At 41.1% G+C, this 27742-nt stretch overlaps 1 long non-coding RNA gene across 1 annotated transcript; it reads left to right on the forward strand.

Annotated features, from left to right (window-relative positions):
• The first annotated feature begins 1936 nt into the window (after positions 1-1936).
• LOC109501378 lies at positions 1937-22685 on the forward strand. Its single transcript, XR_002159391.3, has 2 exons — positions 1937-2367; positions 21966-22685. It is a non-coding gene; the product is annotated as an uncharacterized LOC109501378 (long non-coding RNA).
• Positions 22686-27742: the final 5057 nt, after the last annotated feature.

Genomic DNA, 27742 nt, shown 5'->3' on the forward strand with positions numbered 1-27742 from the left:
AGAGAATCTGAAGCAGGCTCCAGGCTTTGAGCTGTCAGCACAGAGCCTGACGTGGGTCTCGAACTCACAGACCGTGAAATCATGACCTGAGCTGAAGTCAGATGCTCAACCGACTGAGGCACCCAGGCGCCCCTAGATTTTTTTTGAAAGCAGACAACCAAAAACTATTTGCACTCTGTATCTATCATTCAGCATACTTTCCATCCTTCCAAGCTTCATGTTGCCTGTAAGTGTAGTGAGGGTATTTCCACATATTCACCTGGGTCACTGATAGCAGAGCTAAATAAGATTGGGCTGGGAACTATCCCTCTGAAAAGACTATTCTGCAAGGGGACCTCATTCAGCATCCTTTTACCCTTGGTTCTCCACCAGCTACTAATGCACCTAATTATTTTAGTTTTCAATACATAGGTTTCTATCTTGTCTACAAAATAACATGAAGTATGTTGTCACCTGCCTTGGGGAAGATCAAGTGTGCCCAGTGTTTACCCCTAGAGGCCCGTTTAATAAGCTTGTCCGAAGTGGAAATTGATAGTGGTTAGATGTGGCACATCCTTAGGAAACTCTGATTTCCCTTTATTTTCCAAGATTTTCCTTTAAGAATTTATCTACAATTCTGCCCTTACCAAACTAGGTTAAAGACACCCTTAGATCTAGATTTCATTTATTTGTTTGTTGGTTGGTTGGTTGGTTTATTTAAAGCCCCAGTGCAGGGCTTCAACTCATGACCCTGAGATCAAGACCTGAGCTGAAATCAAGAGTCAGCTGCTTAACCGACTGAGCCACCCAGGATTCTAATTATTTTTATGTGACCCCGGCAAGAACCGTTTGCCAACACATTGGATTTTATTGGCTTTCTATTTGACCTTTGTCAGTTTCAACCAGACTACCTATGAATTGACCAAAATAAGTACCATTACACCAAAATTACGGACCTAATACAAGATTAAATCAAAGTTTATCATTCAAAGACATTTATGGTTTTCCCAAGTTGGTTTTGACAAAGGCATTCACACACACACACACACACACACACACACACCCTGGGGCAAGGTATAATAAATTTGTTCCTATGAATTTTTCCAGTATGTCTCTTCATTCTTCTGCAAGACTTTTTTTTTTTTTTTTTTTTGAGAGAGAGAGAGAGAGTGTGCGCATGCATAGGAGGGGCAGAGAGAAAGGGAGACAGAGGATCCGAAGCAGGCTCTGGGGCTGTCAGTGCAGAGTTCAATGCAAAGCTCGAACTCAGGACTCAGGAACCTTGAGATCATGATCTGGGTCGAAGTCAGACCCTTAACCAACTGAGCTAACCAGGCGCCTATGTGAGACTTTTTCACTTTGTTTTCACTTCTGACTCTCCAGGAACTTTCTTATTACGCAAGTTTCCACATCTTCAGACCTTTATTGAAATCCTTATATTGGCCTGACTGAGGAGTTTTCTACTCATGAATAATTATTCAACACGCATGTCTGTAGTGAGACGTTAGTTGTTTATCTGCTGCTTTTTGTGGGCCACAAGTGTAAGCCGGCCTGTCCTTAATTTTCTAAAGATAAAAGAATAGTACCTGCTGATTTTTGTTCCTATTGTAAAACAACTTTACTACTACTTTGTGGAATGGCCGGAACCCATTCCCAAAATAAATGCAGCATTTTGTTTTTGTTTTTGTTTGGATTCCTAGTGATGGTGCTTCTGCCAGATTCTTGCAAATGTTGTGTCTCATTATGTGAAGTTTCATGAACTGGCTGAGATGGGCAATTCTCGGTTTCTTTGTTTTTCTCAGTTTGCAACGTACATTTCAATAATCGTATCCCCAAACCAAACCAAAAAAACCCAAATGGACAAACGCAGTCTGCTAAGGGTTAATGTGTGTCTGGCTCCTGATAGCACCAAAAGAAACAGCTTAGTGTGAGCCAGAAGCAGAAACTACCAGACGGGGTCATCTGCGTAGATTGGGACCACAGAATCGTATATCCCTGAGCTTCTGCCGTCAAGGTGGCGGACTGGCTTACCCTTCTGCTAAAACAGCTCTCTAGCCCAAAAGTTCCTGCCTGTTTTATCTTCATGGAATTGTTGGTGCTGGTCCAGTCCAGCCCCAAGATAAACCTCTGAGGTTTAATGCCAGTTGGGAGAGCAGGACAGCGGCAAATTCCAAGGGAAGCCCAGGGTTATCACAAGCCCTGTGGCCGCATTATGTCACATTGCCAACTTCAACAGAGCTTGACCTCAGGCTGAACTCCGCTTTGCCAGGCTGCAGAGAACGAAGCCGAGCAGCTCTATCAAGCATCGACCTTCCCAGCCAAGCAGGAGCCACCTAAACAAACCTATCGCCTGTTCCCAAGAGAACTTCCTGATTGTTTATAAATAAGGTAATGCTGTGGTCTCCAGACTTCTGGCTTGGGGGAGGGTGGCGGTCAAGCTGTGTCGTTCTACGTTCAGGGTGTGTCGGGTACCCCCAAACTCCCGGTCTGTACTGACCAGGAGTGGCTCCTTCTCCTCTTGGGCCCCCAGAACCTTGGGATCCAGGCAGATAGGAGAACGACCTCAATTTACTAACAGCTAGTGGGAGTCTTATTCTGCTGTTAATTAGACAAGGAGGCCATCACACAGAGGTGATTCTAATGCCCTGGTGCCCTACATAAGCAAACCCAAATCTAAGCCTCTAACTGCCTCAAGGTCAGGACATTGAAACCTACAGACAACCAATCACAAACAGCCAACTAGGCTTTAAGCCGTAACCGGTCAATAATTTCCTAGCCTTGCTTTTGCCTTTTCTCTGTGAACGTCTCTCCCGAAGCTCTGGTTGGTGGATGTCTCTCCCTAGCCGCTTCTGGTTTGGCGTTGCCCAATTCCGATTGATTTTTGCCCAGATAAACTCTTCAAATTTTGATGTGCCTCCGTTTACCCCTTAACACTTCTTTTTCTCCTGGGGGGTGGGGGAAGAAAGTCCTTGGATTCAGTTTCCAGATCCGACGTCCTAAGATGACAGCTACCTTTATTATGGGCCAGGTGCTGTCCTGAGCACGGGGCAACGACATATTAACACATGTTAACGCGTGAATCCTGGCAACGACATATTAACACATGTTAACGCGTGAATCCTCAGGGCCGTTTCTCCAGGGCCATTTCTCAAGGGCATATTACGATAAGCTCCATTCACAGGAAAATCCGGGCGCAGAAAGGGTGAGTCACTTTCCCAGCTAACAAGCAGTGGTGGCAGGAGGTAATCTCAGGCAGGGAAAGTGCGGAGTCTACAACTTTATAGTCATTCTGTGTGATTATAGGTCATAGGGCAGAAGGGAGCTGGACTTGGAATTCTGAGCCAGGTGGGCTGGGAAAGTCTAGGCATTTCCAAATCTTTACGTCCGGAGGAATGGGAGGAAAACAACCAAAGGGACCACGGCATGGGCTCCCGGCAGAATTCAGACCAGACTAAGAGGGTTAAGTGGATAGATGGAATCTACCTTTTTTTTTTTTTTTTTTTTTTTTTTTTTTTTTTTTTTGCCATCCCAGCCCTAACCCCAGCCTGCAGGCAGAATCCAATTGTAAAGGCATTCCTATTCAGAGGCTTGGCCCTAATTATATTCAATTCCTGGTGGCCATAAATCCTGATTTACCTAAAACCAGCCCTGTCAGTGTAGAGAATGCCCTCATTCTTTCCTACAGTCTCCCTGCCGGTTGGGACATATGGCACCCTCAGGACTTCCCCTCACCCACCCCGCTCTCTCACTGCACTTTGCCAAACTGCCCTGCCTGGGAGCTCTGGCAGCTGGTATGTTCCGCTGGTTGACACCTCTTACGTCTTCCCTACAAAGAAAGCTGACGCTCATAAGGTGACTTTGATCTCCGGCAAGGTCTGGGCAGTCTCCAATGCCCATCAAATCTTCAATTGTGAACATAACTTTTGTTTGGAAGATCATTTTCGTGTAGGGTTTTCGAAAATTGGCATCATATGTGACACACCGAATACAGTTAGCCTAATTATTTTCTGAAACCACTCTCCTGCCCCCCTTTATTTTTTATTTTTTTATTTTTATTTTTTATTTTTTTTTAACGTTTATTTATTTTTGAGGCAGAGAGAGACAGAGCATGAACGGGGGAGGGTCAGAGGAGAGGGAGACACAGAATCTGAAACAGGCTCCAGGCTCTGAGCCATCAGCACAGAGCCCGACGCGGGGCTCAAACTCACGGACCGCGAGATCATGACCTGAGCCGAAGTCGGACGCTTAACTGACTGAGCCACCCAGGCACCCCTCCTGCCCCCCTTTAAAGGCTCACCCTCTTCATAGGCATAGCCCCCATTCCGGTAATGAAGCATAACGAATATCGGTGATACCAGAAGAGTGACTCCAAATACCACTTGGATCAGCCAGCTTAAATAGCTCAAGCTGAAAGTGTGTCCAAGTGATCCGTGGATCTTGTTAAGATGCACATTCCGATTCAGTAGCCCTGGGGTGCAGCCTGAGATTCTGCATTTCTGGCGAGCTTCTGGGTCACGGTATTGGTCACGGACTATGCTTTGAGGAGCAAGACCCCAAAAGTTTCATTTATCTGGAGACTCTGTGCCCCTGACTGATGTTGCACAAACGGATACAACCCAGAATCTTGTGGAGGACATGTTTCTTATTAGTGATATCCCAGGGAGGAAAATGAAATCTTCCTGAGCCGTTAGGATGGGAGGGTCTTTTTAGATGATGCTGGTTTTAAAATTCGTATCCGAGTGCTTTCCCTTTACTGGGAAAATGTATCCGAGTTGACTGGTTTTCTGTATTAATATAAGCATCTCTACCTCAAAGGAACTCTCTGTCTCTGAGTTTAAGCAGAGTAAGACTTTTTAAGGGCTTTGTGGTTGGTTATTTCATGTCTCCACATGTGGGTTGCAGGATCTGGCTGAATTGGGCTGAAACAAATGTTCACTCTATTAAAATTGGAGCGATTGAATCAAGAACTTTAAGCTTTTTGAGGACAGCCACCTCATCTAACCCCAAATGCGCCAACAGCATAAGACGCAACGCAGCAAAGAGACAAGACCCAAAGCTTTGAGGAAACAGAGATCCCCATTCAAATTTGAGTTCTGGGAACCACGAGAGTTGTCACATTGGGTGAATTACCTAACCTTAGGTTCCTTAACCATAAAACAAGTGAGTGTCATGAGCCAGAGAGCAAAGTGAGAGAGACGGCAAGACATAGAAGGTCAAACTTGCATATCTCACTGTTTTGCCTGGAGTGAGGTCTTGATGGGCCCCATCAGGGTGTCCTGACACCAAAGGTTATTAGCCTCTCATGGGGAGAATCTGACTTTTGATGTCCTCCAGAAAGGTCCTTCATACTAAGAAAGCAGAGAGTCATGGGATCATTTGACAGAATGCCATCTGGATTTTCTCGGTGGGGCAACTCCATCCCTTTCATTGGTGGCAAGTCTCCATAAGCTCACAGACAACTTGGTATTGGCTGTATTCTGCAATCCCCACTAGTTGATGGTGGCTTATTGTACCACATAAGAAAAACATATTTATAAGACACCTTTTAAACTTTGCTTCTTGGAAAAACAAACCTAAAAATAGGTTTCCCTGTTTACATTTCTTGGCTGAATGCTTCCCTATTCCTTAGAAAATGTTTCTTGTTTGGATTTTTTTTTTTTTAAATCTTAATATAGTTATCTCTATCTCAAAGGAATTGATTAAAGTGACAGGTTGAGCATCACTCATCTACCCTTCTAGCTTGGAGTCCTGTCAAAATGCACTTTCTAGTTCTGTAGATCTGGATTAAGGCATGAGAGTCTCCATTTCCAACCAAGTCTGAGGCAATCAGATGCTACTGGTCCACAGGACACACCCTTTGGGTAGCAGGGCACCAGCAATAGCTCCTTCCAGACTGAAAAGCAAACACTTTAAGCTGTCACCAAGGACCTCCTCCTTTGCATGAGTCTCGTCTACATGTGCTTCTTTCGAGCTAGGAACTCCTGGCTGAGTACCTGACTTTTTTTTTTTAATGTTTATTTCTTTTAGAGACAGAGAGAGTGACAGTACGAGTGGTGAAGGGACGGAGAGAGGGGGGGACAGAGAATCTGAAGCAGGCTCTGCACCACCAGCTTAAAGCCCAACGTGGGGCTCGATCCCATGAACCATGAGATCATGACTTGAGTCGAAGTCAGATGTTCAACCAACTGAGCCACCCAGGTTCCCCTGAGTTCCTCACTTTAATCCCCACTTCTTGTCCCTCCTTGACCTTATATCCTCCCTGCCAACCTAGTCTGGGCTGAGTCTCTCTTGCCTGATTTATGGTCTATAGCCCATACCTCCAGTTTGGCACCTTCAGTGTCTTACTGAGGAATCTCCAATACAGCCTTCATCTTCTTTGCCAAACGCTTTGTCCCAGCTTATTCTGAGTGCCTGAAGGCAGGTGCATTAGAACCTCACCATGGTCACCCCAGCAAGAACTGGGCTATCCACAACAGGACTCCTGGGACCAACTATATGTCTTGAACCCTAAGGAAGAAGGCTAAATTTGACAAGCCTGAGGATCATAGCATTTTAAAAATGAAAAGAATCTCGGAGGCAGTCTTACACAAAATCAGCATTATGAAGGAAATCAAGGTCAATAATAACAATGACCACTTACTGAACATTTTCTGTATGGTCTTTAATCTTTACCCTACCCTCATGAAATAGGCATGATTATTATGCCCATTTTATAGGTGATAAAACTGAGAGATAACTGAGAGATAAAAACTGAGAGATAAAACCTGTCCAATATCACTCAGCTTATAAATGATGCAAACCTAGGTTTCTTTGATTCCACACTCAAGCTCCTAACTAAGCCTGAGCAAGGCTTTCAACGAAGAGAAGCAGAGAAATTCTCTCTGCAGATACACAGTAATATCCAGGACTAGAATCTATGTCATCTGACTCATGGACCTTTCCCCTGGTCAATAGGATGTCTTTATCTTTTTTTTTTTTTTCAACATTTATTTATTTTTTGGGGGACAGAGAGAGACAGAGCATGAACGGGGGAGGGGCAGAGAGAGAGGGAGACACAGAATCGGAAACAGGCTCCAGGCTCCGAGCCATCAGCCCAGAGCCTGACGCGGGGCTCGAACTCACGGACCGCAAGATCGTGACCTGGCTGAAGTCGGACGCTTAACCGACTGCGCCACCCAGGCGCCCCAGGATGTCTTTATCTTAAAGCAAGTTTAATGTCACATGTTTCTGGCCCCGAGTCTTGAATTTGAGTACAGTTACAGTAATGAAACAGTTATTCTTTCACGAAGCATTCATGACTGAATATACAATAATATAGAAACAGTATGCAAATCACGTCACAAGGCAGATGAAAGGCTTAATTCTACAAGTTCCTTTTTGAAAGGGCACATCAGATTTCCTACTGTGTCTGAAATTTGTATGTGTGGTAACCAATACTGAATACACAATGCCTCAATGACATAGCATTTTTGGTTTGCATTGCCACACATACGTTATGTCTACCTAACTTCAAAAGAATTTATTGAAAAAAAAATTTCAGGCCAATGAATCAGTTGTTTGATGTTTTATGTGACAAAGACCTTTCTTAAACTGACTAATCTTTTAAATGACAGACTGGCTTTTTGTATTGTAAATGCTACGGCCATGTCATGTTCTTCCTGAGGCGCTGACATTCTGGAGTTGTGGACTAGATGTTTTGTCCAGGTTAGTAAGGGGATAGGAGTTTAATGGGCTGGAGGTAGGGGCAGTTAGGAAAAAGAAATAGTAAGAGATTACCTGAACTTGTTAGAGAATCCAGAAAAATATTGTTGACTCACACGCTACAACAACTTCCTACAGAGTGTCCCAAGCCTACTGAATGTCTTTGACAGTTACCTCAGCAAGGCTTGGGGGTTGTGAAGGTGGAGGAGTGGAAGACAGGGATCTGAAAAGACTCCTTATCTACACCTACAGAAATCTCCAACTTTTCTCTTCTCTGTAAAACAATGGGGTCTAATGAAGTTTCTTGCCTCATTAACAACAGTCTTCTTTAAGCTCTGCTATGATCTGCTCCCAAACAAGGCTGGCTTAGTGCATCACTTCCCAAGACCCAGGCCTGGCCGGTGCATCCCTGCAGCCTCTGCCTCCCCCTAACCATGACCACAGGATGTACTCACCTGTCCCTCAGTGAGAATTTAAGCTATGGGGTCCACACGTCAATATAGCCATAAAGTCCCCCGATCTTCGAATGTTAGAATGGGTGAGGCCTTCGACAGTGTCCAGAAGCTTTCAAGCTGTCCTATGGTAGTATTTTGTACACAGCAAAAATCTTTATTCGAAACAAATCCTGCTCAGCCACCATCTACAAGAGAGGTCAGGCCAGGGATGCTCAGGGTGATACAGAGGGCAGGTAGAGAGGCTCACCCAGGCTTCTCTCTTGATTCCTATAACCTTGAGTTTCTTCCAAAAAAAAAAAAAAAATCCAACAATTCTCCAGAGGACTGTCCAAAAACCTCTAATAATACAAACTTCAAACTCGGAGGATACTTGACCAAGATCCGGGAGCCCACGAGGGTCCGAATTGTGCCTATGTCTCCTGTCACCTGGCACAGAATTTATAACCGTTTGACTCCTAGCTCTCTTGAAGAAATGCCTTGATTCTGTCCAAGACCAGGATGGCTCATCTGAGCCACTCGGGGAAACTCCTTACTCAGGAAGTGCCCGGGATTACTGTTGAAGTTCCCAGAAGCCTGAGGGCAGAGTTTCTCTATGGAGCTGACTTTCTTCCCTGACCCTGACGTCCCGTCCAGACTACTGGGTTGAGATCTAGATGCTACGGTCTGGTGTCCAAGCTGTAATCGTATATTTGGATAATGAAACAAAAGCAAACCAAGACCCTGCTTGGTCTGTTATATGGTGGATACGTTTGAACTAATCAGAGCTTTTATGGAAATTCTGGGGCTTCGCTGTCTGTGGGCGGAGCTCTTCTGCTTGAAGGTGCAACTTGTTCGTACTGCTCTTTGCAGCTGTGAGCGTGGAGTTTCAGCAGGTGTCGGACAACGCTGGCTTCCATGAGGTGGCCTTTATTTACACGACAAGGAGGAAACGCATGGCCTCTTCGGCAGATGTTAATAGCAGCGGCTGAAACACCACAAGGAACACCCTGGACACAGCAGTAGCCTAGACAGTGGTGGAGGAACAACACACCGGGGCCCTGGGAGATGGGAAGTCGTTGTGCACAAAGCCCCAGAGTGTTCTTTCAACAAAAGGCATTGTTTCAATACCCTGGACACATCTACGGCTCATCTTAGCTCATGACAATAACTTAATTAAACAATAGAAAGCTTGACAACTAGTGCCCCCAAATCCCTATGGCTTCATAAAAGATGATACCACAGGGCTTTATGTGTGAACCCATTGTGTGCTCAAAGCCACTTCTACTGGGAGCTTCTGTGTCCTTGCCTCCCTTGTCTAACAAAAAGGAGCCCAGCGGATGGGGTGTATTCTTGCAGTAATGCACCAGCTGCATCCCCCGTGTGTCTGAGGGAGCTGATGTCTTCCATCAAACGTGACATCTGAAGACGTGGCCAAAAGGATGGGCTGGGCAGTGTGGACTCCAGCAGAGAAAGCTAAAAGTGGGCTCAGCAGGGCTTGTAGGAGCTTGCATAAGATTCACGGGAGGTAGGTCGAGGCTGGGCTAAGAGAAAATGGAATGGAGAAACAGAAGTCAAATAGACATTATGTAGTTCTGCAGTCTGCAATAAATAATAACAGCCTTATCTACACTGCCATTCCCCAAAAGAGACTGGCCTGCAAAGGTTCCAAGTCTCGAAATACCCCAGTTAGCTTGTCCTGCCCAAACTCCAGGAAGCCTGTGCACCAAGAGGATTCAATTCTCCCTTTTTGAAGGCAGGGTGAATTCAGTTTCTTCTTAGGAAGAGGCAGGAAATTGGGGATTCTCTAAGGGCACTTTGAGAAAATTGAACACAGAACCTTTTATCAGTGAATGCATAGACCGGCTTTAGCCCCCAGCCCTCACATTCATCAGAAGCACTTGAGGGAGAGAAAATTAATGATAATCCCAAGTACATAATGACTTTCTGGAGACCAGAAGGCTCCACTCTGATGGTTTGACTGGAGGCTTGCCTCACAGTAATGAAAGATGCTGCCTATGCGCTTGACCCTGATATTGGTTCATGCTTCCGAGCAAAGAGCTGCAAAGTTGGTATAGACCACTTAATCTCTTTCCTGGTAACTGAAAGCGACTCAGTTTGGGATGGTTGGTAATAGTGTTGGATTCGGTCATTAAAAAAAAAAAAAAGAAGAAGAAGAAAGAAAGAAAAAAGTCCTTGTTTTCAGTACTTCTTTTTAAACATAGAATCAGAGCCCTAAGAGAATATTATACCAATTACAAAATAACAGGTTATTGTGCAAAAAGGACTCAAACATGGGTGCAGCCTTCCTGTTAGAGCACACTAGTTCAATGGCATGCCTGCAGACAGAAACCAATTACTCCTGGCCTAGTGTGTAAGTGAAATTGGTGTTTTGCACTTTCCAGAACATGGCTTTTGCAGCTATTACCCAGCAAGACAGTTTAAAATGGATTTGGTACGTGCTGCCTTTCTCCTCGATGTTGATATCAGGGGTGATTGTTTTAGTTCAGTTCTGTCAACTCAGAGTGGTTGTCACACACTAGACTTTAAAACAAAATTTTAAGGAATTCTCACTAAGGTGTACATGACTGATACCAGCGTTTATTCCCGAAATCAGGCAGGGAGGGAGAAGTCTGGAGCTCACCGGGCACCTGAAATGGGACAAGAGCTTTGTGGAGCTGTTCAGAAATTGTTGTTCAAGGGGGAGACTGGACACAGGTAGAGGGCTTCACAGATTTGTTGAAGTGGCCCTCACTGAGTTATTTTGCTACAAAGAAAGGATCTGGGGAAAAATAAAGCCACATCCTAGATTGCCTGAAGCAAACTCCTGTTGCCTGAGCTGGTTGACTCATCCAGACCGCCCTTCCTGGTTCTTCTAGGGAGTTGGGCTAGGCCATTTAATTTTCATCTCTAATTACTTGTGTCTGTATTCTTGTCATTAGAGTGTAAACAGGTTTATAATGGGCCTGAGTTTTCTGTGCTGAGATCAAAGGCCAGCCAGTTGGAAGATGACAAAGAGAGGGAGTGGGGAGAGGAAGAGAGAGGACAGGGTAGTTCTGGCATTTCTACCGCTCCATGGCAGGGTTGGGCCTGCAATGGCACGGTAATGCTCATCAGTTCTTTAGAAGCCAAAGCCCTGGCTTGCCCTGAGCCACTCTTGCTAGGGTTAAGGGGTTGCCTTTTTCTGACGCCTCAGGAAGCTGTTCACTTACTCCTTCCAAGGGCCAGGGGCCTTTGAGGTTTGAGAACCAGCATTTCCCAAGGAAGGAAGGAAGCAGGAGCAGTGGGGGCATTAACTTACTGGGGAAGGCTGCCAGTCCACAGCCCTTGCCCTTGGCTGTGAGAGTTTCTAGAAAAGCACAAGCAGGGCTGGTCTGTCCTCTCTTGGATAATGCCCGGAACCAGAGCACCTTTTACAGAGGGTCACCTGCTTTGGTGCCACATCCATGACTCTGCACTCTGCCTCCCTCTCCTTTTAAAACCTTAGGTGTTACATACGGCACATGGATTCTTCTTCATCTGGTGTCCTCGAACCTCAGGAGGAAAAGTTTTTCTCTACCCTCTTAAATCCCTTAGCTAGATCCTGCACATTAGACTGACCAAAACAAACAGACAGAAAACAAAAAACAAAAACAAAAACCCACAATAGATTAAGAAAAGGCATACAGATTTTATTTGATGATAATATTTTAAAGTTTATGTGCATTGAGGACTTCACAGAAAAGAAATGAACTCCCAAAGAAGTGGTTAAACTTGGAATGCTTATGTACCATTTTAACAAAGGGCAGTAAATTGTGGGGAAGTGACAAGACAAAGGGAAAGCGGGTTGGGCTTATAGGAGCAGTAAATTGTGGGAAGGTAAACATATGGGGTAAACTGGTGGAAGTCAAGTCTTCTGATGGGGACCAAGGGTCAACTAGCTAGTTCAAGGGCATAACTAGAGCATAATTAAGCACGTGGGTGAGGACTGGAGCAGGCCCTCAAAGCCAAAGCCACACCATTTAAAATGTAGCCACCCAGGGGCACCTGGTGGCTCAGTCAGTTAAGTGTACAACTCTTGGTCTCCGCACAGGTCTTGATCTCAGGGTTGTGAATTCCAGTCCCACACTGAGCTCTCCACTTGGGTGTGAAGACTACTTAAATAAAATTTTAAAAATAAATAAAAGGTAGCCATCCAGGCCATAGCACTTGCTTTTTTTTTTTTTTTAATACTATTTAAAAATTTTTTACTGGGGTATAATTTTATACTTAAAATAGCTACCTCTTATGTGTAGATTTGTGTAGTTTTCCCTAATGTATATACTCTTGCAAACAGCACTGAAAAAGATTTAAAACATTTCTGCCACCCCAGAAATGATCTTTGTAGTTTCTCTCCCATGTCAAAGGTGATCACTGTTCTGATTTCTGTTCCTATCGTCCTTTGTCTACCAAGCAGTGACCCTAACGGTGGAGCTTTCATGTTTCATCGTAGACCTGAACCTTGACTTGGCCCCTTCTCTGCCAGGTCTGCATTTGCTCGAATATACTAGGCGTGGGCAGGGTGATAGGAAAGTGGATGGCTGAGATAATAATTGTTTTTAAATGATTATTCTTGAGAGAGACAGAGACAGAATGCGAGTGGGCTAGGGGCAGAGAGAGGAGACACAGGATCCGAAGCAGGCTCCAGGCTCTGAGCTGTCAGCACCAGAGCCTGATGTGGGGCTTGAACTCGTGAGCTGTGAGATCATGACCTGAGCCGAAGTCAGACGCTCAACCGACTGAGCCACCGAAGCGCCCCAAGATGGCTGAGATAATAGAGGGGAACGATAGGGAACTGAAAGAGGAGAATGGTACTGTTACTGCTCTGCCCATGGAAGGTGCTCAGCTGGATTCTGATTGACCAGGATGGGAGGGAGATCTTGCTGATTAAGGAGGGAAGTGTGCAGAGGAGAAGAGAAGATGGATGAGAAAAATCCGCCCATGGGGTGGAAGGCAGTATGGTCTCAGAGAAAACACAGTCTGGGGTTAGGCAGACCCGATTTTGGATCCTCACTCACTAGCTTTATGACCTTGAAATGCTCCCAGCTTCCTCATCAGTCAAATTGAAGTTTTAATTTAGAGGCTACTAATCAAGGATGGAAGGAGATTTAAATGAGATCATGTATGTGAAGGACCTCATGCAGTGCCTGACAATCATGATGATAGGTACTTCATATATACTTGAAGCTTATTATTGCTTCGAGGTAATATCAACTTTGGGTAAATTTTAATCGTTTCTTTTTTTTTTTTGAAGCTCAAAATGGTCAACAGGATATGGATCTGCTAAGATCAGAGAAGAGGCTTTCACTTTACGATGATACACTAGCATTCTCTTATCATGGCCAAATTCTACAGCGGTCACAGGATGTGCTAATTTGTGCCTTATAAGTGAGTAAAGTCACATGTTTCCTATTAGTACTTACTGCCACTGTGAGGAAACAAGTAACATAATTTTGTATAACTACATTAACCACAGTACATTTCCACTTGGCCAATAAAATGACAAATCATTCAGGATTTATAGGTCCTGCTTTTAAACATATAAAAAGTCATTATTAAAGAGTGTTTGTCTGTTACCATGAGCTGGGCTTCTTCTAAACTTTTATTTCCACAACAGACCACCAAGTCAAAAACAAAACAAAACAAAAACTAATGGATATGTGTTCAAAAACAAAACAAACAAGCAACTGCCCTCCCGAGTCCCAGTGAGGCAACTCAGTAATCAAATGAGCACAGAAATACTAGATGCATATGGATCCATCTATTCTGGGGGAAAAAAAAAAAGATGGCACAATCCAAGTCCAGAGTGTAAGCCAGACCAGACAAAGCTGGTTGAGCACATGGAAAGTTTTCTGGATGTTTATTTGGCTTAATGTTCAAAATTCAGAGAGAAGAAATAAGCCACTGTACAGTGGGAATTGTGTCAACTTCAGCCAGAGACAATCACACATAGACACATAGACAATAAAAAACACCCACACAAAACTATGTTGGTGGGAGAGTTCCCAAGTAAGTAGCATCAGCAGGGAATTAGGCAGGATGGTCCCTACATTTCCTTCCAAATCTCAAAATCCCAGTTCTCTGTCCCAGCCCTCCCAGCCCTCATGAAAGTTAGGCAAACTCAATGGAAAATGGAATTTCCTCTATGACAAGAAAGCTAAACTTCTGTGAGAAAGTGACTCATTTCATTTTCTATAAAATGGCATAATAAGAGAAAGGTTTAGGGTACCTCTGTTTCTGATTCTGATGTAGAAAGTAAAAAGAGGCTGCCACTCTTACCGTAACAACCAAAAAAGGTGAATCAATGGGAAGAGGAGAAAGATGCTCTACATGGTAGAGAGAAATCTACCAAACTTGTAAGAAATTGTAGTGCGTTTGAGATAATGTGAAAAATTAGAATGCCAAAGAGGCCCAGCCACAGAGTGAATCTGTTCCCACCCTTCAACTTTTTAATATAGGTTTTCACCAAGTTAATGGGCAATGTGCTGAAGGTTGGGGGCGGAGAACTAGACAGATTCCCCCATGAGGCATGAGAGATCTTACCCAAGTGGGATGCAGCTGCCTTCTAAGGGCGGGGGGCAGGGTGGGAGAGCTGAGAGAGCATCTGAGGCACTGTGGACTTTCAAGAACTAAATGGGCAAGGGAACAGTAACTCTAGGCTTTCACATTTCAGCAGAACAGAAACCTGAGAGTAGTTCCAGAGAGCTTACCAGTGACCCTGACACCAGGCAAAGAAAGATCTCCTGTGGCTTAGAACACTGTCATCTTTGGGTATACCATAAAGAAATCTCTGGACTCTCTCAGGTGCTCATATTCTAAGATCTGCCAAAGGGAAAAAGTAACCTCTCTCAAAACATTTGAAACCAGGGGGGAACTGAATCAGACTAAAACTGAAACAAGTTCAGACCCAAGCTGACTACATATCACATGCACTCAGCTCTCCAAGTTTGGAGCCTCACGGAAGAGATAGGATATATCTTAGAAATATTATTTACTTCTTTTGCTAGTGTCCTGTTCTATAAAATGTTCAGCATACACTAAAAACTATGACACATTTGAAGATGAAAAAAGGGACCTATGGTCAATAGAGGTCATAGCCAATAGAAACACACCTGCAGATGGTGCAGGTAGGAATTTTTAAATAACAGTGATAAATATGCAAAAGGATATAGTGCAAAAGGAAACAACATGGAGAAAAAGATGAGAATTTCAGTAGAGGGATGGAAACAATGAAAAAGAAGCAAAAGAAATGCTAGTGAGATTCTACTTATAACCGAGATGGCGTAACAGGGACTAGATTTACCCTTCTGTGTGAAACAAAAAATAACTGGGGAAAAAAATACATAAAACAGAGGTTTTCAAGACACTGGGCAGTAAGCATCATAAAACAGTAATTCCTCAAACACAGAAAATAAGTGGTGAGTCCTAGGAATGGCCAGGTTTTGCCTCATAAATGTTTTCAGCCTGTGACATGGGGAAGGACAACCCAAATAGAACCCAGAAGACTCGGAATTTAGGAGATGGAGCTGAACATTCAAGGAGAGCAAGTTAGCTACCGTTGGTAAGACAGAGTACCAGAGGGGACAGCTGCATAAAGAAAGAACTCTGGATGGCTGCAGAGGCTCCTCCATGAGTATTCTGCAGAGTACTGATCAGTGCATGAGGCTGTGAATTCTCTGAGGTGGGGGGGGGGGGGGAGGGAATCACCTGAAAATAAATATATAAGGTAAAATTCATAATTAATCCAATATAAAATTACTAGGCATGTAAAAGAAATCAAGAAAATATGACACATATAATAAAATGTAAAAGAAATCAAGAACATATGACACACATAATAAAAAAAAATAAATGAATCCATTAAAAGTGACCCAGGAAAGATACATTTAAAATTACCATTAATGGATATTAAAACAATTTTATTCCTGTATTGCACAGTTCAAAAAAATAGACACATGGAAGATATTTAAAAAAACAAGCAAACACTAAATCAGACTTTTAGAAATGAAAACTACAACGTCTGACATGAAAAGACACTGGTGGTATTAATGACAGATTGGACATATCGGAACAAAAGATTAGCAGGCTTGAGGATATGTTAATAGAAGCCATTCAAAATGAGACACAAAGAGATAAAAAAATTAAAAAATGAAGAGTGCATCCGTGAATGATAGAAAAATTGTGAGTCAACTAATACATATGTAATTGCAGTCCCTGAAGAGGAAGAGACAGTGAAAGGTAGAAAAAAATATGTGAAAAAATAATAGAAAACAAAATAAATCCAATTGTATGACAACTATAATCTCCCACATCCAAGAAACTCAACAAACTCCTAGCACAAAAGGCGTAAAGAAAATTAAAAACCACATCATCATCAAATGGCATAAAACCAATGATATAGAGAAAAGCTGAAAAGCAGCCCCCCCCAAAGACAAGTTATATACAGAGAACAAAGGTAAAGATGACAACAGGTTTCTTATTGGGAAGAACTCAAGTGAGAAGAAAGTACAGCAACATCTTTAATTTGTAGAAAGGAAAAAAAAAAAAAAGAAAAAAGAAAAGAAAACTGTCAACCAAGGATTCCATACCCAGTGGAAAAATAATTTGAAAGTGTTGGCAAATAAATCTTTTTTTTTTTTTCAGACTTAGAAAAATTAAGAATAATACAAGAAATACCAACAGGAGTCTTTCAGGCTAAAGGCAAATGATACCAGAGGGAATTATATTCTACACAAAGAAAAGAAGACTGTCGATAGTAAATCATGAGGAAGACAATACTATTTTATTGAGATCTTTTTATTTTTTTTTAATTTTTAATGCTTATTTATTTTTGAGAGAGAGAGAAACAGAGTATGATCAGGGGAGGGGCAGAGAGAGAGGGAGACACAGAATCTGAAGCAGGCTCCAGGCTCTGGGCTGTCAGCACAGAGCCTGACGCGGGGCCTGAACCCAGGAACTGGGAGATCATGACTTGAGCTGAAGTTGGACGCTCAAGTGACTGAGCCACCCAGGCAACCCTAATGTTTTATTTATTTATATATTTATTTATTCATTCATTCATTTACTTATTTATTTATTTAGTTAAAAAAATTAATGTTTATTTGAGAGAGATAGATAGAGAGACAGAGTGTGAGTGGGGGAGGGACAGAGAGAGAGGGAGACACAGAATCTGAAGCAGGCTCCAGGCTCTGAGCTGTCAGCACAGAGCCCGACATGGGGCTCGAACTCAAAAGCTGTGAGATTATGACCTGAGCAGAAGCTGGAGGCTCAACCGACTGAGCCACACAGGCACCCTATTTAGATCTTTTTAAAAGTAATCTACTGTTTAAATGAAAATAAAGAGGGAAATTTTAACATGTGAAAGTGAAATGCATGACAATAGACTAAAGGCCAGAAGAGAAGGAAAGGAAACACCCTGTTATAAAGTATAGAACACATGAAGTGGTATAATATTATCTGAAAGTGATAAGTTAGAGGTTTATACTAAAACCCTAAAAAACCCACTAAAATAAGACATTTACAAGGACATTTAAGGCCCACCTAGACAATTCTAAACAATCTCCTCACCTCAAGATTTTTAACTTAATCACATCTGCAAATATCCCATTCAATAGGTTCTGGAGAGTAAGAAATGGACATATATTTGAGGCTACCATAGCCCATTACATCAAAGTTCTGATATGGAGGCTTGACTGGGGAAGGATCTGTTTACAGACTCACACATTTTTTGGCAGAATTCAGTTCTTTGTGGCTTCTATTTCTTTTCTTTTTTTTTTTATTAAGTAAATTTAATTTATTTTTTAATTTAAATCCAAGCTAGTTAACATATAGTATAATGATTTTAGGAATAGAATTTAGTAATTCATCACTTACATATAACACCCAGTGCTCATCCCAGCAAGTGCCCTCCTTAATACCCATCACCCATTTAGACCATCCCCCGGCCCAATACCTCACCAGCAACCTCAGTTTGTTCTCTGTATTTAAGTCTCTTATGGTTTGTCTCCCTCTCTGTTTTTATCTTATTCTTGCTTCCCTTCTCCTATATTCATCTGGGTTTTTTTCTTAAATTCCACATATGAGTGAAATCATATAAGATTTGTCTTTTTCTGACTGACCTATTTTTCTTAGCATAATACACTCTTGTCCCATCCATGTTGCTGCAAATGGCAAGATTTTATTCTTTTTGATTGTCAGGTAATATTCCATTATATATATATATATATATGTGTATATATATATATATACACACACACACATATATATATATACATACACACATATATATACACATATGTGTGTGTGTGTATATATATATATATACACATATATATATATATTTCATCAGTTGATGGATATTTCTGCTCTTTCCATACTTTGGCAATTGTTGATAGTGCTGCTATAAACATTGGGGTTCATGTGCCCCTTCAAATCAGCACTCCTGTATCCTTTGGATAAATACCTAGTAGTGCAATTCCTGGGTCATAGGATAGTTCTATTTTTAATTTTTTGAGGAACCTCCATACTGTTTTCCAGAGTGGTTGAACCAGTTTACATTCCCACCAGCAGTACAAAAGGGTTCCTCTTTTTTTTTTATATTTAAAAATATATATATTTTAATGTTTATTTATTTTTGAGAAATAGAGACAGTGTGCATGGGGGAGGGGCAGAGAGAGAGACACACAGAATCTGAAATAGGCTTCAGGCCCTGAGCTGTCAGCACAGAGCCTGACAAGTGACTCAAACTCAGGAACAGTGAGATCATGACCTAAGCCAAAGTCAGATGCTTAACCAACTGAGCCACCCAGGCACCCCCAAAAGGGTTCCTCTTTGTCCACACCCTCACTAACATCTGTTGTTGCCTGAGTTGTTAATTTTAGCCATTCTGATAGGTGTGAGGTGGTATCTCATTGTGGTTTTGATTTGTATTTCCCTGATGATGAGTGACATTGAGCATCTTTTCACGTGTCTGTTAGCCAACAGGATGTCTTCTTTGGAAAAAGGTCTATTCATGTCTTTTGCCCATTTCTTCACTGGATTACTTGTTTTTCTGGGTGTTGAGTTTGATAACTTCTTTCTAGATTTCAGATACTAACACTTTATCAGATATGTCATTTGCAAATATCTTCTTCCATTCCATCGGTTGCCTTTTAATTTTGCTGATCGTTTCCTTTGCTGTGCAGAAGCTTTTTATTTTGATGAGGTCCCAATAGTTCATTTTTGCTTTTGTTTCCCTTGCCTCCAGAGACATGTTGAGTAAGAAGTTGCTGCAGCTGAGGTCAAAGAGGTCATTGCCTGTTTTCTCCTCTAGAATTTTGAGAGCTTCCTGTCTTATATTTCTTTCATCCATTTTGAGGTTTTTTTTTGTGTATGGTGTAAGAAAGTTGTCAAGGTTCATTCTTCTGCATGTCACTGTCCAGTGTTCCCAACATGATTTGCAGAAGAGACTGTCTTTGCTCTGAGAAGCCACCCACAGTTCCTGGCCATCAGAAATTTCTCCAAATGGCCATTTTCTTCCTCAAATCCAGCAAGGGAGTGAGAGACTCCAGAGAAACAGGTGATACAGTCTTATGTAATATAATCATACACATGAAATCACATACATTCCATCATCTCTACCATATTTTATTTGTTAGGAGGAAGTCACAGGTCCCATCCATGTTCGGGGGGGGGGGGTAATGCAAGAGTATGAATATAGGTAGTGGGGATCATCAAAGTCTGTCTGCCACTGTCTTCTCTCTGGCCCTTAATGATTCATGTCCCTCCCATATATAAAATATATTTACCCATCCCCCAAATCCCCGAAAATCTAATCTTTTTATAGCAACTGTTCCAAGCCCAAAATTGCATTATCTGAATTAGGCTAGGTATAGGTGAGGCCCTTGGGCATGGTTCCTCTGTAAACCTGTAAAGTAGAGATACAAATTATCTTCCCCCAACACACCAAACAGATAATTGTGGGAGAGGCATAGGGCAACAGCTATAAACATTCTTGTTCAAAAAGGAGAAAATGGAAGGTAAAAAGGAGTCATTGGTCCACAGCAATTCTGAAATTTAGCTGGGAAAATGTTGAGTTCTTTGATTAGATTTCAATGCTTGGGAATATTTCTCCATGGCTCTAGAATCAGCTTCCTAGGAACTTAGTTCTATCTTCTGAATTATTCTTCCTTTTTTAAATGAAAGGTCACACATTGTGATATTGTGATTTATAGAAAGAAATATATATTTGGTCTCTGTATCCACTTATTCATCCTCATTTCAGAGCTCATAAAACTCTTGAAATTTCCAAAATGATGAGGGTAATAAAGCTTTCTTTGGTTATGTTAATGAGGTGACTTTTGGAAAGTCCCCATGTAACAAAAGGATGGGGGCCGATTGCCAGGGGAGCCAATATGTGACTAGAATTTTGGAATTTTTGGTCTGACCTTTGTTCCCAACTCCCTAACCTACCGAGAGGGGAGAGGGGTTGGAGATTGATTTAAAAAAACAATGGCCAGTGATTGAATCAATCATACCTATGAAATGAAGCCTCCATAAAAATTAAAAGGAAAGGGTTCAGATAGCTTCTGGGCTGGTGAACATGGTGACGTTTGGGGAGAGAAGGGTGCTTGGAGAGAGCACAGAAGCTCCACACCATTTCCCCATACAATGCCTTATTTATCTCTTCCATCTAGCTCTTCCTGGGTTATATCTGTCCTGTAATAAGCTGGAGACCTAGTAAGTAAAAAGTTTCTCTGAGTTTTGTGAGCCATTCTGGCAAATTAATCAAACCTAACGAGGAGGTCCTCACTCGAACTCAGGAACTGTGAGATGATGACCTGAGCCGAAATCAAGAGTCAGATGCTTAACCGACTGAGCCACCCAGGCACCCCTGACCTTCCTTTCTTGATATAGGGTTCTGGGCAAATTATTTCAGTTTATCTTTTGGCACTTTGAAGACATAATTCCATTTTCTTCATGCTTCCAGTGCTTGATTTTTTTCTGTGTCGTTGTTCCACTTTCTGTGCTCTCCGCCACCCCCCCTCCCCTTCTGGGTACTTTTGAGACTTGTTCTTTATCTTTGTTTCTTAGCAATTTGACTATAATGTTTATCCTGCATTGAACTCATTGAATTTCTTGAATCTGTAGGTTATGTCTTTCTTCAATCTTACCAATTTTTTTTTGCTGGATCTCTTCAAATATTTCTTTTGTTCTGTTCTCACTTTCCTCCTTTCCTCTCTTCATGGACTCCAAGTACATGTATAAAAGATTGCTTGATATTGCCCCACAGATCTCAGAGACATTGTTGTCTCTTTTTGTCTATCTCTGTCTCTTTCTCTCACTCCCTCTCCTTATCCTAGGGAAAATCATTCTGTGTTTCATTATTAAGCATAATGGTTAGCTGGAGGCTCTGTTGTAGATGCCCTTTATCAAATTGAGAGAGTTCATTTGTATTTCCAGTGCTAAGAACTTATATTCAAAATGAGTTTTAGATTTCTTAAAATATTTTTTCTGTAATTATGGAGATGAGCCAGTGGTTTCTCTCTGTAGTTTGTTAATATGGGAAATTACATTGATTAATTGTTGAATATTAAACTGGCCTTGAATTATAAGGATACAGCCTACTTGGTCACTGTGGCAGACAGATACAGGGTGGTCTCTAGAATCCCTACTTTCTGGTATTCATACTCTTACATCATCTCCTTCCCTTGACTGAAGACATGAACTGTGACTTGCTTTCACCAATAAAATGCAGCAAAGGTGGTGGGATGCATATGACGATGTGTATATGATTATGTGATTACACTACATAAAATTGTAGCACTCATCTTACAGGAATCTCTCATTCCCTTGCAGCTCTGAGGAAGCCAACAGCCATGTTGCTTCCCCACATGGCAAGAAACTGCAGCTCGCCAATGGAGCGGAGGGCAATTTCTGGCCAGCAGCCACCAGGAAACAGAATTCCTCAGTATTACAGTCACAAAGAACTGAAATCTGCCAACAAATGAATGATTTTGGAAGCATATACCTCCCCAGATGAGAACCTATTCCTGGCCAACAGCTTGATTACAGAGGCCAGCTAAACCATGCCCAGGCTCCCGATCCACCGGCATTGAAAGATAATATGTGTGTGTGTTGTGTTCTAAGTTGCTAAGTTTGTGGTAATGTTACATTGCATAAGATGACTGATACAGCTTTTGGTAATGGCAGCAGAGTGTCAATTTAACAAATGTCTAAAAATGGGGGAGTGGCTTTGGAGTGGCAGTGGCTGGAGGAATTTGGAAGGGCACGGCCGGGAAAGCTTAAATCGTTCTGGACAGACTGTTAATAGAAATCTGGACATTAAGGATGTGCCAGTGAGGACTGAAAAGGAAGTGAGGGACATGTTAGAAACTGGAAGAAGGAGGACCCTGGTTAGATAGTGACAGAGAGCTTAGCACAGCCGTCTTCTGAAATTCTGTGGAAAGTGGAACTTGTAAGTGATGAACTCAGTTATCTAAGGATACTTCCAGGCAAAGTGTTGAAGATGCTACTTGGTTTCTTCTTGCTACTTAGAATAAAGTGTGTGAAAAGAGAGATAAATGGAAAAAACTGTTGAACTACCAAGATATGGTGATTTTGAAAATTCTTAACCTCTTCAAACAGTAAAACGTGATGATATTGAGAGACAGCTTCCGAACACTCTAAGAAAAAGCGCACTCCAGAGAAATAGCTGAGGATGTGGCTATGCGATCTTTTACTAAAATTTCAGAAAGATCAAAAGTCATAGTGTTCAGCCAAGTAAAGAGCCTTTTCAAGAGATTAAGGGTGTGCCTCACAGGCCTTAATCAAACCACAGATCCTCTAGGAACTCTAAGGGCGTTGCCCCTCAACCATCTCTCTCAGAAGAAGCCCAAGATAGAATAGAGCTTTTTCAAAAAAATCTGTGAGTGCAGCTTTTGTCTAAAGGCATGAACCCAGGAAAATCTATGGTTTTTGAGACTATTGTTTCAAAAGGAGCACTGTCAACTTGGACTAAAAATAGAGAGAGTAAAATGATAGGAGACTATTACAGCCCCAAATTCTACTGATAAGAAGCAGGCCGATAAAACTACAGCTGCAAAGATGTCTAAAATTATTCTGCATCTGATTCCAATATGGGGGGCAGGGTTTTCCCACATCAACAAGCAAATCTCTCACACCAGCTGGGTGTCATACAACTGAACTCAATTCTAATACTATCTACCTGGATGTAATCTCACATGCCACAGGTTAAAAGATCAGCCCCACAAGACCACCGACTTTCTAGTTCAGATTCCTGCCTTGTTATAGGTTGGAGGTTCCAATGACCCCCTCCTTAGGTTTGATTAGTTTGCTGATGGTGCAGAGCTTGGGATTCTCTTTCTCCCCCCTCTCTCTGCCCCTCCCCTGCTTGCTCTCTCTCTCAAAATAAATAAATAAATTTTAAATTTTTTTTCAAAAAGAAAGTCAAATAAAGACAATTTCAAAAAAAACAAAAAGCGGAGAGAATTCATCTTAACAGACCCATTGTACAAAAATAATGAAGTTTTTCAGGCTGAAAAACTTATATGTATGTATATATATGTATGTATATAATATACTCATATATATACATATATTATACATAATATATGTATATATGTATATATGTATATGTAATATATAATTTATATATGTGTATATATGTATATATGTATATATAGATATATGTGTATATATGTATATATATGTATATATAATATATAATTTAAAATGTGTAATTTAAAAAGTATATAATTTAAAATATATAATACATAATATATATTATACATATGAAATATAAAACAAAAAAATCACAGGGTGTGAAGAGGTTAAATTGAATTATATTTTTTTAAAGTTCTTATATTTCTCCATGAAGTACTATAATATTGTGTAAAATAGATAGTGAACCTAAATCTTCATATCATAATTTCTAGGACAAACATAAAGAGATATAGTCTAAGCGTCAATAGATGAGCTTAAAAAAAACAGTCAATAGAGGAGCTAAAACAGAATACTAAAAACTATTTATCCAAGGAAAACAGAAAAATAGGACTAGAGAAATATATATATATATTTACATTGTATATAAACATATATATGTATCATGAGGAATAATATATACTTATTAGAGGAATATATATGTATCATATATAGCTCAAAAATATGGCATATGTAGCTTGATTTCCTTCCTCTTGGGAGCAAGCTTTTCCATAGAACACGTGAGTTACCATCTGTTCCTCCAATCTTCAGTCTTACTGAGACAAGACTCACTAGGTGGTGGGATCCTAAACCAGTTCAACATTGCCTTATTGGGAGGATAATTCTGCCCGATTATGGAGTTCAGTGAATACGCCCATCAGCTATCACACTACATGACCTTCCCCAATTTAGTGACATCAATAATAAAAATTGTATTTTAGACTCCTATTTACTCTATTATTTTATATTCCAACATATATAACCCCTGGTGGAATGTAGGGATGCTGGTTATTATGGGTCTCCTTGGAAATTCCAGAACCTATCTGATAATGATTTGTAAAGACTCTACAAAATGGGAAAGCAATACAGTAGAGTGATTAAAATGGAAGGCTTTGATACCAGTCTATTATAATTTTAATCCCAATTTTAGTCCTTCCTCGTGGTGTCCTTAGGCATTAAATCTCTTTGCCTCAGTGTTCTCATCCGTAAAACGTGGGGGAAAACAGTACCTGCCTTATAGGGTGATTTTGTAGGTTATATGAATTACTAGGTGGGACACTTGGAATAGTGCCTAGTATGTTGTCAGTAACTGGTAAATGTCTACTACCATTACCAAATTTTATAGTGTGGTCACATACAATATTTGTATTTGAGTAAGCACTGAAGAACTTATAGCTCTTATCATCACCACTTTAGCGGCCGATACAGAAGAGATATTTGTGTTATTTAGGATAAGTAGGCAGAGTATATGGATATGCTACAAGTAGACCCAAATAGTCAGTGGCTCAGAGAAGAAGTTTATTTTGCACTCATGTAACAGTCCCGAGAAGTGAAGATATACACGCGCATAAAATCTGTACCTGAAGGTTTATATCAGCCTTATTCATAATGGCCCCAAATTAGAAACAACAAAGATGTTTTTCAGCAGGTGCATGGTCAAACAAACTGTTATACATCATGCCATGGATTGCTATTCAGTAATAAAAAAGCAGGAACTATTAATACACCTAACTGGGATGAATCTCCAAAGAATCATGCCGAGAAAAAAAAAAATCCAAAAAGATTACATTCAGTATGATTCTGTTGATAACATTCTTGAAAAGACAAAATTATAGAAATGGAAAACAAATGAATGGTTGCCAAGGGTGAAAGGGGGTGGCAGTGAAAAAAAAGTGGGTGTTGCTATAAAAGGGCAACGTGAGGGATCCATGTGGCAGTGGGAATGTTCTGTAATTACTTCATCAGTGTTAATATCCTGGCTGTTTTATTGTACCATAGCTTTGCAAGATACTACTATGGAGGAGAACTGGGAAAAGTACACTCTGGGTGTCTATATTATTTCTTACAATGCATATGAATCTGCAATTATCTCTAAAGAAACAGCTTAATTAAAAAATCTCATGACTTATTTCCTAAAAATAAAACAACAAAAGGGTAAAAAACATAACTTGCATGCTTAACTCCTACCTGATTTTAAAAGACAGTTCAAAACTGTGTCTTAGAAGAAGAAAACTCCTCACCGGAATGCTTATCCTCAATGAAGAAATATAAACACATTTGGGTTTTTTGTTTTTGTTTTTTAGCGTTTATTTATTTTTGAGAGAGAGAGACAGAATGTGAGCAGGGGAGGGGCAGAGAGAGACGGAGACACGGAATCTGAAGCAGGCTCTAGGCTCCGAGGCATCAGCACAGAGCCTGACGCGGGGCTCGAACTCATGAACCGCGAGATCGTGACCTGAGCTGAAGTCGGACACCTAACCGACTGAGCCACCCAGGCGCCCCAGCTATTCTCTCTTATCCCCTCTTCAAGGAAACAGTGATAATAGCTAATATTTAGGGAAGGAACACTGTTGTCATCCTTCACTTAATCCTCCATTGACTCCTCTGAGACAGTTACTAATATTGTCTTTAACACATACAAAATTGAGGTTTACAGACGCTGTATAATACCCTAGGGTCATGCAGCTAGAAGAGGCAGAATTTGAACCCCATTTACTGGAGCTCCTACTTCCCAGCACTAATCTATCTCCAGAAAAAAATGGCATTCCCCACCTGAGTACACTGTCAAGCTCGATTCTGGGCAGCATCTTGACTCTGCTTAACCACGTGAACCATGGGATTGGCAGGAAGGATTACTAAATCCTTCTGTTGCAGGTATTCTCCCATGGTAGCTACTAGCTAGCTTTTCAGAGTAATGATCAGATTGTAGAAATAAAACACTCTAACAGGTTGGACTCTGGTTTGCAACCGTGGGCACAATTCCTACTCCACTGGTCCGAACTCTGTGACCCTAAGTAACAGTTTCCTTAGTTTTCTTCATCTCATTTTTGCTCTTTGCAAAACAGGGCCTAATAATGGTACCTCTATCTAAAAGTTGTATCAGAAATTTATGATTGGACCTAAGTCTACCAATAGTCGGGTGCATGGAGCATTTCCTTGTTGAGTTTTGCACAAGGTAAAAAATGGATCGTGTCGTTTTCACAAGATTCTCAAAACCCTAAGTACCTTATAATCACACCTCCATTAACTAGCCTCCTTTCCAGACTAAACTGTCCTAATCTTGGAAATCTTGCTTCCTTTGGAGCTAGAATCACAAGTACCAAAGTAGAAAGAAAAACACTCTCTTCATCATTTATGAGGAAAAGTGCTTGCAAAGTGCTCGTTCTCAGCAGAGCCCTTCCTGTGGAAAGATTGAAAAATCAAGGCAGAGAAGTTCAAAGACTCAGAGCCGCCGAATAAAAACAAAATCCCTTAAAATTACACTGATGGTTCTTCCAGATAAGCAGGTAATTCTTCGAGGTAATTTGGAGAGAATTCAACAGTGTTTATTACAGGTTCACTTAAGAAAGCCAAACATTCAGCCCTAAAAGCAATTTCAAAGCAGAACTCTAAACAGTATTTTAAAATAGGGATGAAATTATGTGTACAATCTTACCTCCCAGGGGTTTTGAAGGATTAATGAGGGGAAAATAGAAGCTTTGGGGGGAATGACAGGAAATTTAAGAAATTCACCATAAATGGGACAGTTGGATGGGATATAATGTCCGTAATGTGATTTTTAATAAACATTAAATAAATACCTGTAGGTAGATTGACTTTCTGCCCAAAGGTACCACAACATTTGGGGAGGCATGATCAAGTAGAGCTAGAATTACTATAGAAAATGGAAACTGATTTAAGCACACATTAATTGTTTTTCTTCTTTGATTCTAAACATCAAGGGAGTCTTAGTATTTATCCTAAAAGAATATCTCAATAATTTCTTGGGGTTGTAAGTCAGGCTATTGTATTTACTGAGAAAATATATACAAAATATCAGATTTTATAATACTTTCTATGATATATCATAGTAAGTGCCTCTAATGGGGAAAAAAACATTATTCTCCAATTAGGATAGAAAATATGAAAATATT

Source organism: Felis catus, chromosome B4 (assembly GCF_018350175.1).
Source record: "Felis catus isolate Fca126 chromosome B4, F.catus_Fca126_mat1.0, whole genome shotgun sequence".
In the NCBI taxonomy this organism is placed as follows: Eukaryota; Metazoa; Chordata; class Mammalia; order Carnivora; family Felidae; genus Felis; species Felis catus.